General features: G+C 42.4%; 1 protein-coding gene across 2 annotated transcripts in view; it reads right to left on the reverse strand.

The window, feature by feature from the left end:
- Window positions 1-16,226, reverse strand: part of TSPAN4 (tetraspanin 4) — a 417,908-nt gene that overhangs the window by 336,189 nt on the left and 65,493 nt on the right. For both annotated transcript variants that reach the window (XM_077179946.1, XM_077179947.1), the window contains exon 2: window positions 13,405-13,499. The gene's annotated coding sequence lies outside the window, so the exon portion shown is untranslated. The remainder of the gene's footprint in view (window positions 1-13,404; window positions 13,500-16,226) is intronic.

Consider the following 16,226-nt stretch of genomic DNA (forward strand, 5'->3'; position numbering starts at 1 on the left):
GCCATCAAGTTCTTGTGACATTGCAGAAGATCAATGAAAACATCAAGTTCAGGATTTAAAAAGTCATGATAGGAATATGACAGCATTCTGATAAGTAAATGCAAACGCCATTCAAAAAATTCAGGAAAATTCTCACAGCAATGTTAAAAATAGCATATGCACCATGTGGATATGTTAATGTGCTGTCTTTCAGCCTTGCACACTGGGCTAAGGGATGGCAGGGCTATTTTTTTGTGCGTGTTTTAAGAATAGTTCTGACCTTAAAAATAATAATTCTCATTCACTCTCCAGTGTTCACATTCAAGATTAGCTGCCCCTTACAGGGAAGAAATTTTTTTTTTTGACCTCAGAATGTTAGCAATGCCAGTTCAATTAGTACAGTGTTCTGTTACCAGTGTAAGGTGCCACCTCCACAGCCCCATAAACTGAAATCCTCCCCACTGCAGCTTCAGTCCAGCCATGGTAACACACTGCCCTTCAGCTGCTCTTTGGCACTGCCACTGATTTGGCTCCTCTTAAGGACCATTAAACTGCTGACCTCTCCCTCCAGATGAGCCAGTCTGGCTGTGCCAGCTGTGCCAACCAGCTGGCCCTGGCATCACAGCGCTGCATTTAAGCCACTGAAGAGCTAGGACATGGCAGGATTGGACAGCAGTGCCATATTAACAAGAAGAAACAGTGACTTTTAGGGCTGAAAATCAGGATAGATGTGTGAGTTTGTCTTGAAAGCACACTGCCACTGAACAATAAAACCCAGCACAGGGATGGGGTGATTTAATACTGCAGCATTTAGCTCTGCTGCTGCTAGACATGTTCCTCTTCCAGTCTGGCAGAGCAGAGTACAAAGCCTTGACAATCTCCACACTGACAAAGTGTGCTGAGGGGCACCCTGGACTCCCATTATGCACTGAGTTGCTGTGAAACCTCCCCTAAATCTCCTCACCTGCATGCCCTGGCCTGTGCTACCCAAAAGATCCCTGCACTGCATTCAGCTGTGGTTTGATTGAACAACAAAAGCACCATTTTGACAGCAGATGCTACTGAAGTGCATTTTGCAGCAGACCACCAAACAACAGGTAGCAGTAATTTCAGGAAAGTACCACTTTAGGCCTCATACCGGCCAGGTACTCAATATTTAAAGACTATGTGGCTGGTCTTTGATTGCTCTCATTCAACAAAGCTCTGAAGAACAAGTACTGCATTACTTTGCCTCATTGAAGCTTCAGCCCAAAGTCCTCAGTACCTGCAAGAGCAGTGGTTTGATTTTTTTCCCCTCCCTGAAGCCAAGATTCATCATTTTCAGCAAAAAGAAAGGACAGTATATTTGTTCAGTGCTGAAGCCCCTGGGACTCAGAAGACAAGATGAAATGGAAATTTTCTTTTTTTTTTTTTACAGGTTTCTGTGAGCAGGACAGTCCGTCCAGATGAGACAAGATGGGTTCTTTAGAGGAGAGGTCCCCTGGTGCAGAGCACCGACTGAACGTTGCCAAGATGGTACATGCCAGTCATTAGGATGCTAATTGGCCCTGACAGGGCTCTGGTGACTGAAGTGAACATCCACACTGTCACTACCTGGAAGCATTGCTGCAGGGAACAGCTCCAAGGAGCCTAAAGGAAAGAAGTGGGTGGGAGGAGGTAGAGAGATGAGGGATGTTTATAGCTCTCTACAGCTGTCTGCATCACGTATTTAAACAAGGGAGAAAATAATTCTGTCTTTCTACACTGTGCTGATAAAAAATTCCACTAAAAATCACTTTGGGTAATTTACATTTAAATGGACTTTGCACACAAAGTGGATTATTTTGCTGGTCATGTTTACAGTTGCTTCCTTGCTCCCCTTTCCCAGGACTCCATGACTCTTGTCTCCTGCACCATCTTTTCTTTCTGTCTCCCAATCGATCCAATTAAAACACCAAAAATAAATTAACTTGTCAGATTTCCCCACCACCAACTCTCTCCTACTGCTCTATTCCTGTCAGAGCTCTACCTCATCTTGAAAAATTCTGGTGTGTTGATTGTTTTTGTTTATTTGCCTAGGTGACCAGATTTGTCATCTGTGAAGTAGATTTACAGTACTTTTAAACCAGAGAATCAAAAGTTTCTGAATAGCTTATGGGTGACCATTACCAGTTTTGATTGGACAACAAAAGGCTGGGAAAGCACCAAAGGAAAGGTGCAAACCTGAGACTAGATCATCTGCAAATTATAGAGAAGCCTGAGAGTTATCAAAATTTGGACTGCCCAAAAAAAAAAAAAAAAGTTATTTGAAGGAGCGTTTTGCACTTAAATGCAAATAACCAACAACACTGACTGACTGAATCAGCAACTTGGTGCCCTAAATGTGACAAGTTAGCTGCATCCTTTAAGAGACCAGTTGTGAACAAGACAACTCTACTAGTGAAATGCCAGAACAGACACTTAAAACACTGGTCTGCAACCCCGAATCACAGGTCTGCATTTCAGGCCTTAAGCTTGTCAGATGAAACCAGAGAAGCTACAACCACATTTAATCTATGATAAAAGGAAGGGTGCTCTCAAATAATATTCCCAAACAAATAAAAAGTGTTTTTCCTCAGAGCCACAATCAGCTGTCTACTTTTCTTAATCCCTCACTACCAGAATACCTTGGCAACCCAAAGTATTATCTCCCTAGAACTTCAGGGGATCCCAACCAGAACCAAAGCAGCCAGTGAGACCCCCCTCTCCACACCAGAAAACTACCCAGGTCTTCCTACACAGACTATTATTCCCCATATATGTCAGTTCTGTGGTCCAAAAATCTGCTGTGGATGAGAAGATCCTGGCAGAAATTATTTGAGAGCTTCAACATGTGAAGATGATGATGATACATATTTGCAAAGCAGGTTAAGTCATCCCTCGTCCCTTGCGTGCCATGAGCATTCCTTCTAAAACACACATATAATGAAATTGTGTCAAGGCTATATGACTACAGTGAGGAGGGGAGGGAATGGGAGAAAAGTTATGTGAGAACTAGCTTCAGTTACTGGAACTCCTTCAGTGTCTCCTAAAATGACAGCAGAACACAGAGGAAAGGAAGAAAAAGGGGAGCAGGGGACAGGATGCAAAGCTCCACACACTGTGTTTTGTACTGTGATTGGAGGAATAAATTTTCTTCTGGACACAGTTTGCAGTGCAAGCAGACAAAGAATGGTGGGGAAGAGACACAGAGGAGCAAAGCAGCTGGGATGTCCTCTCCTCTGGCATGAGCTGGGGGATGGAACCCCATTGTCACCCTCTCTGCTCACCTCAACCCTTGCCAGCAAACCTCAGCCCAACTCTTCCCATTGGGACCAGACACAGCCAGAAGGATCCTGCAGAACCACAGAATTTGTGCCTCTCTGCTGCATGCTAGACCTCATCTATACAAAACACATGACTCGAGAGCCTGTGCTTCCTTATTGCCACTTCCATCAAGCCCCTGCAATCAGCTTTGCTTTCCTCTCCTCTGTAAATAGGTTTCATGCCTTCATAAAATGGATGTATTAGTCATGAGCCAAAAACAAAAAAGTTACTGGGGAGGGAAGCAATACTCAATGTACCACAGTCAATAAAAGACAGAAGGAAAGAAAAATATTAGCTGGAGAGTTCCAAGAAGGTTAGGGTTACAAAGAAGCAAAATATTGGCTCTGACACAGAAAAAGGCTCTTCTGAATACTAATGTGTTCCACACAGCGACAGAGAAGCTATACTTACCTCAAAGGAGATTAAGTAATATATAGCAACACCTGAGGAAAGGGAGGAAGGTAGAAAAGAAAGGCAAGCAAGCATAAACACAAAGAGACTAAGGCACCTGAAGCCTTTTTCATATAGCTTCTTCTCCTGCACAGGGGAGATTTATATCTTTTCCTCGGAAACTCAGCATTCAGGAAAGTGGACTTAGTATAACTCCATAATAATACCCTCTTTTCCAGGCCCCAGGAAACTATAATACTGATTTACTGGTCAAAGAAATAAATGTGCCTCAGAGTTCCATACAAGGTCTTTCTGAAGTTAATCCAGCTCTAAGATGGATAAGCAAAAGTGGAAAAATACCGCAGAAAGTATTTGTGTAGATAAAAGGAGCTTTCTAAAGGCCAGTGTTCCTGTCATGATGGAATAATTTTCATTCTCTAGATAAAGAGCTGGAGAATAAAAGTAGAGAAAGTTACAGCACACAACCAGCTCCCTGGGCACCAGGACGTGTTTGCCGGCTGGGAACTACACTTCAGTGAAAATGCCTGATCAGTTACATTTAAAACTGGATATATCTCACACAGGTTTCATTTCAGCAAATGTTGACATCAACATCTGACACAGTCAGTGGAGAGACACAGTCACCTGCAGGACAGGATTCATCTGTTTCTAAAGCAGTTGGCTAAAGCAGGGCCAGATGAACTATGTTCTAAAATATCTCTTTCCCTTTCCTGTCTGGAAGGAGAGCCCATATAAGTCAGTCAGGGGCAGACAGCTGGGCTATAGGCATCTGAAGCTAATGGTGGGCTCAAAGCATCAAAATGACTGCAGAGATGAGATTTAAGTACACACATGGAGTTTGCAGCAATTAATCCACTTCTCACTATGGCGACTGGAAATCTTACTCTGGAGAATGCAAATACAAAGTCTCAGGCTTCTATGCAATCTGTGTTACCATTTAAAATGGATCAAGATGCAGCCCTTATAGTTGAAGATATAGCCTTTGAAATGCAAGGAAAATGCAAGTGGAAGCAACACTATTCCTGAGCCTACAGATTGATACAAATAGAGCTTAGTGATGCTCAGAAGCATTGCAGGAAAATTCACAAGACTGACAGTTTTGAATTATTGTCCCTTAGATTCATGTCATCAGAGCTGTCCATCAGCTCCTAATCCTGGGTTTAAGCGCAGATTTCAGGAGCAGAGGGGAAGATGATAAGCTCCAGATTTCTGCTAAAACAGCCTTTTTGTAAAGTGAACAAGGCAAATGAGTCCTTAAATAGAACTTAATGATGTAGCCTGCAAATGTCCTAATATACAGCCTGGCAGAAGAGCTCACATAGCCCAAACTGACGAGCTCTTAATAGAAGTTGAACCCTAAGCTGTTCCCTTATCTCTCTCCTGACAGGTGCTGAATTGTCCCATAACACAGATGGGTGGGAGCAGGCTGCAAGAACAACCCACGCAGCCCAGAGCTCCTCTCCCTGTTCAATTGCAAGGGGCTCTCTGGGAAAAGCACAGGCAGGACTGTGCCACCTTCACCAGGACACCAGCAGCCCACTGCTGGTCACTGTCTTTCTCCAGGTGCTACTCAGGGAAAGCAGCAGCCTGTGGGCAAGGATGTTTCCCAAGCTTCACACCTGGGAAACAATTACAGCTACTCTACACAGACCAAGTGCACTGTGTATGCACAAAGTACAGCTCTCACCTGAACTGTGTTCCCTCCACCTGGAAGGGCTGGGCACAGCCAGGATGAAGTCTCTATTTAGGCAGGAGCATTTACTAACACAGTGATCAGTTATCCCACATGGGCTGAAGCCTTCTGATCAGGAACCACTTCTTGTCCTGCAGTTGCACAGTGCTTACACAGAAGGAGCTGCCACCTGGGGCTTGTGAACACTGCTGTGATACAAACAAAATCAGCCTTATTCTAGACACTGACTTTCTCCTCTGACAAGGAGAGAAAAAATAAAAAAACAAACCACCAACCCCAACACATAGCTATGGGGAAGCTACTTCAGGACTCAAAACCAGTCCTTTATTAAAACTGAGAGATTACTTTTCCCAAACACTCCAGAATCATCTCCTCCATCACACGTGAGAAACTGTCCAACCTTAACCTCCATTTCAAATGCTAATTACTTGCCAGAATCCTAACCTGAATTCTTCCTAGCTTCCAAGAAGGACAAAAAAAATAGACATGAGAGATCTTCATCGTTCCCTATCTAAATTTACATGAATTATGTAATTGCAGTTTTAAAGGACTAGAGCAAGTGACTAAAAAAGTAATGCAGAATGAACTAACAACACTTGTGACAAAGCAGGAAAAGAATACTTTTTAAAGCAGAAGAGCACTGTCTCCCTCCAGAAAAACATGAAAAGAGAAAGTAGAAGACTCTATAATTGCATAAGTGAAAAATTATTCAATGACAATGGGATGTATGGCAAGTTATTTTAATTGCTGAGTTTATGATAGTCTTTAAATGGTGTAAAGGATACCCAGAGAACAAGGATGGCAGTCATCTAAGAGAAGGTGTACCCGGTTAAAGGCGCCTTCTTAAAAAGTTAGTGCTACTCTCTTAACATGCATATCTGATAAATTATATACACATACTGGCAGAGTAATCTAGCAGGAGTGGCTCACAGGCATTTGCTAAAGGCAAAATCGTGTCATTGTGAAAGGATTTATTAATAATTATAAATTAAATAATGATTATCGAAGTTAAGTGCCTGAAAGTATTTTGCCAAAATTAATCACCAATTAATTTTTTCATGGTAGGATTTCAGTTTAAACTCAGAAGGCAACTTATATCCATTGGGGTTTTGGGGTTTTTTTTAAAGGCATGTGGTATACACTCAATTGATTTTAGGACAAATGTATTTGTATTACTGCACATTTAATCAAAACTTTAGAGGAAGGCACTGTGAAGCAGAAGAAAAACAGCCCTTATGCTGAGAGCAACACAATGGTTCCCCCACTAGAATATCACAGAAGCAAGATAAATGTTTGTAGCCTCTCCAATAAGCAAAATTACTGCACTCTGAATGTGAGAACAGTGATGTATGACAAACAAGGAGCTCAGCCTGCCGGAAACTTAGTGTTTGTTGTTCCAAAAAGGTTAGAAGCCACTAATTTAGAGTATATTACAAGAGACAGTGTGGAACAAAAACCAGATATTGGGAGAGCACAAAGAATGAAAAAGAAAATCACAGACCCCTTGACCAGCATCCTAAGAAGGAATACTGCCAGCAGTGAGTGTTGTCTTGCTAGATCAGGTGGGTTTTGGGAGCAAAGTTAATCTCCACTAGCAGCCCTGTGTTAGCATCCCTGTAAGCCCAATGGCCAAGGTGTGAGAGAGAGTGTCTTTGGAAGGGTTTAGGAAGTCCAAGAGCTCAGCAGGGCCAGGCACAGTGTCACTGCCCCCAGTTTAAAGCAGACTCAGGGAGCAATTGTGCAGTTTGCTCACGGACAGGCAGCACAGCCAGGTAACAAACTCTGACGCTGTGCACAGCAGGCTGTGCCTTGCTCACAACCACATCCTGCTTTGCTTTGGTGTCAGCAGAAGGAAAACAGCACTAAGACCAAACAGTGGGAGATATCCCTCAAATCTTCATGATATACAAAGCCTGAAGGAATGCACATTACAGAAAGATTTAGTTTGCTGGCATGAAATCAAACGTATAAACCCAAGATTATTCACAAAGATCAAGACAACCTTCAAAGAAGCCAGAAATCCAGGGGGAAGGAAAGTATTTCCAAGCAGTTCCACTTTTCTCACATAAGCCAGGGAATCTCAGAGAGAGGGTCATAAATAATGGACTTTATTTTCATTCTTTGCATATACTCTTGCTGATGCAGTGCCTAGTGTCATCTGGAGATGCAAGCTGATAGAGAGTCATTTTTGGATACCCAAACACACCTTAAAAAGGACTTTTTCTTGGAATAAGAGTATTTTATTTCTGAAATACAAACTACTGTAATTTACTAATTGCTTTACATAGCCTACAGGTATTAGAGCACTTCTAAGCAAAATCAGATTTGTGATAACAAAAGCCTCTGTAAACTAACAAGGAAAGGCATTTCAGGATGCAGTGACTGAAGGCAGCATATTCAAATTAAGGTACCTAGTTAAACATCAAAGTAACCAGCCATTGACAGAATTATCCTTGTACAGAAAGAGCAGAAAGAGCCACTGTTACTTGAAGTTCTCAAAGCAAGACCAGAGGATTCTGCTCAAACACACACATGTATACTTATATTATAATCAAGCCACAATTAATGGTTAGAGGTTGAAATCAGCATTAATGCAAGCAGCCCTCAGACATTTATTGTGAGTTGTTCTGCTGGTCACAGCAAAATTCAAAGACCATTTACTGAACTGAAATCAGGTGCATGGAAGTGCTGGTTAGACTAAGAGGCCTCTCTCAGGAAAGTTTGACTTAAGCTGACAAAACACAGCACAACAGAGGACAGGATCACTGCCTGCAAACACACTTGAGGAGAGGGAGCTGCAAGAAATGCAGAGACATTTAAACCATAGGATTATTGTGGTGCAGAAATGAGATAAACCAACCACAAATTCCCCTTGGCTGGAGGTCAGAGAAATCTGAGTATGAAGTAGCTGTGATCTGGAGCAGCTCCCCAGTGGGAGAAGTCAAAGAGGAGAAGAAAGCAGATAGACAGAGAACCCAAGAGTCTACAGAAAGGGCTCCAGCCCCACATTGATCCCTCAAGAGCAGGAAGTCCTCCCTGGGACTCAGGCTTGGAAAATCAGGTTGTCTTTCTAGGTCTAAGCTCACACACAGAGTTCAATAACTCGGTAACAAGCTACCACTGGATGAGAGGGGTTTGCATGTTTTGGGGCAGATTTCCTGTTTATTTCTAAAACAGGAAAGTTTTGATTTTCTTTAGACACAAAGACAACTTCTATTTTTCATCAGCTCTCCTACAGTGTGGGAGAACACACAGCAGGAGTAAAACATTGCAAGAAGAGATCATTTAGGATCTAATCTTGAGTAACGTGCAGTCAGACAGGACAGCATGAGGAGATCTACACCCCAGCACCAGAGGTGAACTTCACAGATGTTTCACTGTCAAGATCGTTCAGCTCTTATCAACAGAGGGAGGGAGAACTAAAAGGTACCGAAGAATCAACATCAAAGTGCAAGAGATTCAGAGAACAGCAATGCTCTGCACTGGCTCCTGGGTTATCATTCAGTCTCAAAGTATGAAGTATTTATTCTTCCTTCTACAAACCTGATCCACAGGCCCTGGATTCAGCCACCCTTACTGCACCACACTGAAGTCAGTAATCATGGAAGTTACAGCCAAAGTCATATCTACCTAGTAGGGAAATTGCTGGAACTGCTCTTGCTCTCTCTGCTTCAGAAGCAGTTTACCACAAACCATCAAAACACCGACACCAGGAGTCAGGAGAGCTGCATTACCCTCCTGACAGTTCGCTCCAAGCAAAAGTCATAAGCTTTCCATAACCACTTCATTGTCTCCAATGCCTTCACTCACCCCCTCTGTACACAAAGCTTCCCCCCTCTTTGGAAAGTGTAAAGAGACTCTTCTGTGCTCAGAACGGTAATGTAAAAACAAAATCGTGTGTTAACGATATTTAAACTGATTTAATGAAACAGTTTCAATTCCACCCTTCCTTCCTCCCAACTCCACCCTCTCCTTTGAGAGGGAAATTTGTTTTGGTTAATATGGAGGGAAAAAAAAGCAAGTTAAAAATAGCCTACTTTTGCCTTAAAGCTATGAATAAACAGCCTGAAACAGGAATGCAGTTTATCTGCCCACCAAATTCCTACACTGTTTTCTTGTTCTGCTTTCCAAAACATTTTTTTTAAGGATCAAACACAGAGACTTAGATCTGCAGAACCAGTGGTATCCCAGAACTGCCTGCTTCCATGCTAGTAAGATAACTGGTTTTGGAATGAGGAGGAATGGTTTGAAACTGAATAAACCAAAGATATAATCTGGGGCCGTTAAGTGCTAGAATATTTGAGCAAATCTCCTGGCATCAGAGGAATCAATATGAAAAAAATTGAGAAAAATCCACCAAGAGAACAGAAAAGCCTTTATCGTTTCCCTTTAACTGTGCAGCAGACAAACTGCATTATCTCCTAAAAATCTACCTTGCCAGTAAAAGCACTCACACTGTTATCCCTATCTTAGACCCAAGTCACATCTGTCCCTGACAACAACAGCTGTCAACACTGAAAGAGCAGGGTGATCAGCCAGCCTTTTCACCCTGGGCTGGAAGCCAAAGCAAGGGTGGCTTATGTATTTGCAGTGCAAAACCAAACAAACTCTTTATTCTGTTCCCTGTGCTATGCCATTAGCAAGCAAGCTGATCAGCTCCAGGGAGTATCCTTGCAATCTGAATATTTGAACCCAAACCTAATTTTCCCTTATTTCCCTTCCACTGTGTCACCAGTGAGCTCCAGGTAATGCCATAGGAGCCACGTGTGCTATCCCACCAATGCAGACAGAAGCCTCTTGGCAGAGTCACCTTTCATTCCCAGTTTCCCATAGCATGAGGCATCAGAGCATGCTGCCCTGGAGTGCCACAGACACTGCTATGATACCTGATAGGAGTTACATCTTAGGAAAGGACACCACCTCCCTCCTCTTACAGCAGATCAGCCCTCTGGAAGGAGAAAGGAAATGTCTCACTTTCATCTCAGAGTTCAGAGGGAATGCTTTATAGCTGCCAATCCTATAAAGATCTTATTCGTTCACAGATCAGGGACAGCAAATATTCTGAGGTAGGCTGTACAGCCATGAAATAGCCAGGTTCTGAAAAGGACTTTGCCCAGTGACATTTGGAAAGCAAGGTGAAAGACTTTACTATGACCCTAAAGTAAATACCGGAAGCCAACATGAAACAGGCAGACCAGAGGAGTTAAGCAGATGAGGCTACACAAGGCAGTGTCACATGAGGAACATGGTAGCACCTGCCAGCGAAATCCCAGGTGAGGAGTGTGAACCCAAGCTAACATCTGGTGTCCCAGGTCCAAGCAAGCACTTTCACTCAGAGAGGCAAGACATCCTCAGTGATCAGAGTGGGACAATGCACACTGGGATCTCACACATGCTCAGCAGCATCACAGCCATGATACACAACCCTGCATTCCCCATCCACAGTGCTCATCTTCTCACCTTGACTGCTAAAAACACTTCAGGGATACTATTTAGGCTGTGCAGAAATATTAGAGAAAGACATCCTGGTTACACATTATGTTACTTCTTCAATCACTCTACTGGAGCATTCACTGGCTCTATGTTTACCCTCAGTTCCCACCCAAAGTCAACAGTGTCCTTTAAAAGACAGGAAACTGGCACACAGACTGAATCGCATTACTGAATTCTCAGAGGGGATCTGTAAGCAGATCATGGAGCTGAAACTGGACTTGCAGAGCTCTAAGATAGCTACCAGACCATTCTCTTTCCAACAGACACATCTGCCAGCATTCACTTGTGCAGCTTGTTCAGGAAGTCTGATGGCTCAACAAAGAACAATGACATGAGAGCAAAAAGTCCAGACTGCGGTGGGTTAAGAAAGAAAATACATCCCACAGGGCTACCAGTATCCACTGTGCATCCAGCATTGCACCAGGGCTGACCTGCTCTGCACAGAACCCTACAAGCAGCTACAACTGCAGAGTTCTGCCTTCTCAAGGATGCCGGAGCCAAATGTTGTAGCACACAAATGTCTTTGACATCACTCATCTGCAACCTCATCCCTCTGTTGTCAGCTAGTTTTAACTGGAGGTGGCTTCCCTGGTTTTAAGAGGGATTCAGCTCTCCCAAGGTACTGTAAAGAAGAAGGAAGAAACACAAAGTCTCAGGCTCCTCTACAGCACTCAGCTCAGTGTATCTCAGACTGTGCATACAGCCACTGCCCTCAATGACACCCCTTTACAGCAACTCTCCTAAGAAAACACCCACAATTACTACAGATGATTTGTCAGGAATACAAATTGATATAAGCCAGAATGTCTTTGCCTCAGCCAGTAGATTCTGCAAGTTATCTATCCATGAACCAAGAAACTGCTCCTTTGAGCAGTGCTCTCCTTCATCGAATACACCAGCACCAAGTATTTTGAACTTGGGTGCAGAGAAAGGAGCAGAATTCAAAGAGTTAAGAAATCTTGGTTGCAATTATCAGGAAGAACAGTGGTAATGCAAGGTACAACCATGGCCCTGATCAATATTCCTAATACAGAAAGCATGCATCTCAGGGCATGTCTGCAGCACTGGAAGCAGTCTTCCAGCTGAGCAGTTGTTTTTTCCTTCAACTCAGCCTCACTTTTAACTACTCTTGATTAAAACGATTACTTTCACTCAATATTCAATTTCTGACAGGTAATATTCTCTACATATGTTGCAGGCTGGCTCCATCCTTACAGGCAAAACACAAGAGCTCCCTAGAAGCAAATTTTCTTATTTTGTAAGTCATGTATAATTTACACATCTGCAATATTGACACAGGCTAGAAGTATACATCGTGCCAAAATCATTTGCTAAAAGCTTTCCACAGATTTGAGGGCATTTTCCTCTTAAGGCATTGTTCCTCTTGTTACTGCTATTAGTTCTCAGGAGAATCCATTACCTGAGTACAATTAATTCCTGTACACTCAGCTTCACAACTCGAAATCTAGACCATGTCAACATTCAATGCCATTTAACTGTACAAGTGTCTGACAGCCCCTTAAGCACTCAGGGTTTTTTTGTTCATTTAGTCCTCAAGTTTTCATCAAAACAAACACTTCCACATGCATAGAAGTGCTCCCACCGTTTTAGTCTTGCAGATGGATTCCACATAGGAATTCAGAAGACAATTCAGCTCTTCCAACCAGTTGTCAGAATTGGCTGAAAACTGGAGATGGCCTTGCAAGCAATTGTTATCATTGTTATGAAAAATACTGAAATCACCTGAGTCTGTTTTACTGAGTTATTAGCAGAAGAGAATTATTGACAAAAGAATCACAGACAAGTTATACGTTACATGGGCATTCACAGACAGCTGGCAGGATTAGGGAAGCATTTTCTTCATTTCCTTTAGGTCGAAACTGAAAGGGGGAATGAGAATTTTCAAGAGTTTTCATTCGGTTTCCAAATAGCACTGAATTAGGTAGCTCTCTTGCACGGCAGAGAAAATTCCATTATCTCAATTTAAGAGTATATCTAGGTACAGACTCAGGAACACTCCAGCACTGAGTCACCCTCTATTTTCACCTGCCATGCCCATGACTAGATGTCACACAGGTATGATGCGTTTCTGGCACTCTGAACAAGTTTAATCTTCTTTGCTCAAGTAATACTTTTTTTTCCTCCATTTTTTATTTAAATAAGCTTTTCTTTCTGAAGCTATTCTTGGGAACAAAATATTTTGTCCACTTCTCATCTTGGCTATTGGATGAATCATCAGAACACTCACCCAAAGCACACAGTCTTTGATCATTTCCCTCACAGGGTATGCAGCTGGTCGGAAGAATTTGCAACTATGAGCTTCAGGTATGAGGTTTGGGGGGATAAGAAGTGTATGCAATCTTTTGGCCTGGGATTCATAAATCAAAGCTTTTTGCAGTAGCAAGTGAACTGACAAAGTATAAATAGAGAAGCACAAAATTATCACATATTACAGCTAACAAATCCTCACTGGAAGAAACAGAGTGTGTGCAGGAGAAACTCACTGTAACTGGGGGTTCTGCAGATGACACAGAAGATGCAATTGGAAGGAGCTCTTGATCTCCCACAGCAGTAACAGCTGTCCCCTTCAGTGATGCCACTGCAAGACACAAAACAACAGACTCATGAGTAAAACAGGCAGGTGGTCATCAGGAGTCACTTCAGGAACAAACTTTTCAATCCAATATTACTGTTATCTCCTTCACCTCACCTCCCTACTTCCCCCCACACTCGCCAACCTCAGCGGCGATTGTTACTAAAATGAAACTTGGGTCACCAAATAAACATTAAGTTACTGGAGAAAATCTCTTCTTGCACATTTTCAATACAGAATTAAAAAAAAAAATTAAAAAGAGGTGATTTTATCATTGACTCCACTCACAAACTAGTAAGATGTGAGAGTGACCATGCAATGGCAAGAGAATAAGGCGCACTGGGCATGCAGAGAGAAGTCCAGGTAAAGAGTGTCTACAGCACAGCAGGCCGTGACTTACAGTCCACCAGCAGCACAAGAAATAAGCTTTGTGAGTCCCAAGGAACAACGCACAGAAAGTATTCAGAAGAGAGTGTGGGTTTCTGTTTCCTATACAGGGAAAAGGTCATGGCAAGAAAAAGTGAAACTGGTAAATATTTGTAAACCTTCAAGTTTCTGAGGCTGACAAATGCCAAGGAAACAAGCTTAGTTTTGTGGAAGCAGTTTATGCAATAAATACCCTCAAATAAAAAGCATCTTCTGCTGGGAGGGGTAAAACTTCACCAAGTGATGCTGCATAGAGAAAAGTGAGTATATAGCTATATTCAAATGCATAGAAACATTTAAATGCATAATCAGCCAATGCATAACAGGTTAGCTCTACCTACAAAAGCAGCAGGTCAGAGCCATAGCCAAAACCTTTTGGGAAGAATAATCCCTTCCTTTTCCATGGCAGCTTTATAGTTGATAATGAATTACACCACTGTTTTTTGCCACAAGATTTTTGGTAGTGTATACATTTCCTCAGCATTAAGTTTGGAACTGCAGATAGATTCTATACTTAAGCACAGTGGAATTAACCACCGTAAATTATGTAGGGTTAAAAATCCAACCTCTAAAAAAGAACTGTTCCATCCTTGGTGACCACACACAGCCGAGACTGTGCTTTATCTACCCACTTGAAAGGCATTAGGTCTGTAGATCAATTGTGCCTGACTTGCCATAGTTTAACTCCAACCTTTTTTGCTGTTGTTTGTCTGGTTTTTTTAATCTTGTTATTTCAGGTGTTTAATGACACTAATTTCCAGATGGTCTAGAAATCTAACACACCAGCAAGCAGGCTACATCCCTGTTAGATGCAGGAGTGTCACTGTCTGATATTTTACTGTTAAATAAATCAAGCTGGCCCAGAAGAGACATCAGCAATGCATTCACTAAGCATTGCTTTATTTTGATTTTTCTAAAACAAATAACTATGGAAGTTTCAAGTGTTTCTTGAGAAGAATGAGCTGCCTGATGATTTTTCGATTTTTTTTCTCTAAACTTGATAAATACCAGGAGCAACATCACCTTTTAAGGCAAAAGGCATCTGAAAGCAAAATCCTGCTTTTAAGCCAGAGTGACTCATAACAGCAAAGATTCTTCCTATAAAAACAAACTCAATCATGAAGTAAGAACAAGCTAGAATCTCTAGTAATAACAATTCAAACAAATCCTTTTTTCTCCATGACTTTTGTGGACTGATGTTGGCTGATTCAAGCAGGTGCTCTTGGCAGCTGAAAAAAGAAAACAAGTTAGACAGACCACTGGCCTGACCCAGCCTTTATCATTCATTTGCATCCCTAGAGAGTGCAGTAAACACAAGCACAGATGCACAGGAACCCACGGCACGCCTTATCTTTTCTACAGGAATGCAGGAGGAAGTCTGTATCCACACTGCAGTCACACGTGCTTCCAGCAGAGCTAAGGAGCAGCTCAAGAGATAAGGCAGAGAAGATGCTGGAGCATGCACACACAACACTGCCTGCAGCAAGCCTGGGTAGTTGTGTACAGCCTGATGCTTAATGTTTTAGCTCTCAGATTTTCCAGATTCTGTACTGCATTAGTATATAACTCTGAACTTTATATGAAGTGTTAGCAAGTTCTCCTCACAGTTAAGTCAGACAATCCTTTTCCAGCCCGAGAACCAAGGACACCATTGCAGCTTCAGGCCCAAAAAGTATCAACAACAGCAAATTGAGGAGAGCAATCTGGGAGGATGGGACTTCATGACCTGAAGCTGTAATGGGACAATTAACCCCAACATGTAAATGGACCAAAACTTACAAAAGTGTAAAAACTCATGACTTATTGTTCATCTTGGGTGTAGCCACGGCTGGGCTCTTGTAGTGCCCAAGGTGTATCCTTTGAAGGCCTTTTAATAAATACCTACTTTATTCCTTTAACACTGTCTAGCCTCTACTCTAGGCAGTCTCTCAAAGCATCAAGCCCAGTACCACCCTATCTTCATCATGCCCATTAAAAAACATTAATAAAGCCACATGAGGCAGGGCTGATCAGACTGCTTGACCGCTGTAGGCTGCATCTAAATCTACTCCTCATGTCTAGAAGACATCCACCAGCAGAGAGCTCCAGGGCTCCACTTCCCTCTCCACACACGACCTGCTGTATAACCCCAGGCAAAACATTTTGTCTGCTTGTGTCCCACCTTTATTCTCAGGCTGGGTTTTTTTCTGTCTCTTCTTTTACAAGATATCCATATCTAGTTATCATGTGCTGCTGAGCACAATGGGCCTCTAAGCCTTAAGTTCAGTAACAAAACCTCACCTGCAATGGAACTCCAGTTAGAGCTAC

The sequence above is a fragment of the Agelaius phoeniceus genome, chromosome 6, assembly GCF_051311805.1.
Source record: "Agelaius phoeniceus isolate bAgePho1 chromosome 6, bAgePho1.hap1, whole genome shotgun sequence".
Taxonomy (NCBI): Eukaryota; Metazoa; Chordata; class Aves; order Passeriformes; family Icteridae; genus Agelaius; species Agelaius phoeniceus.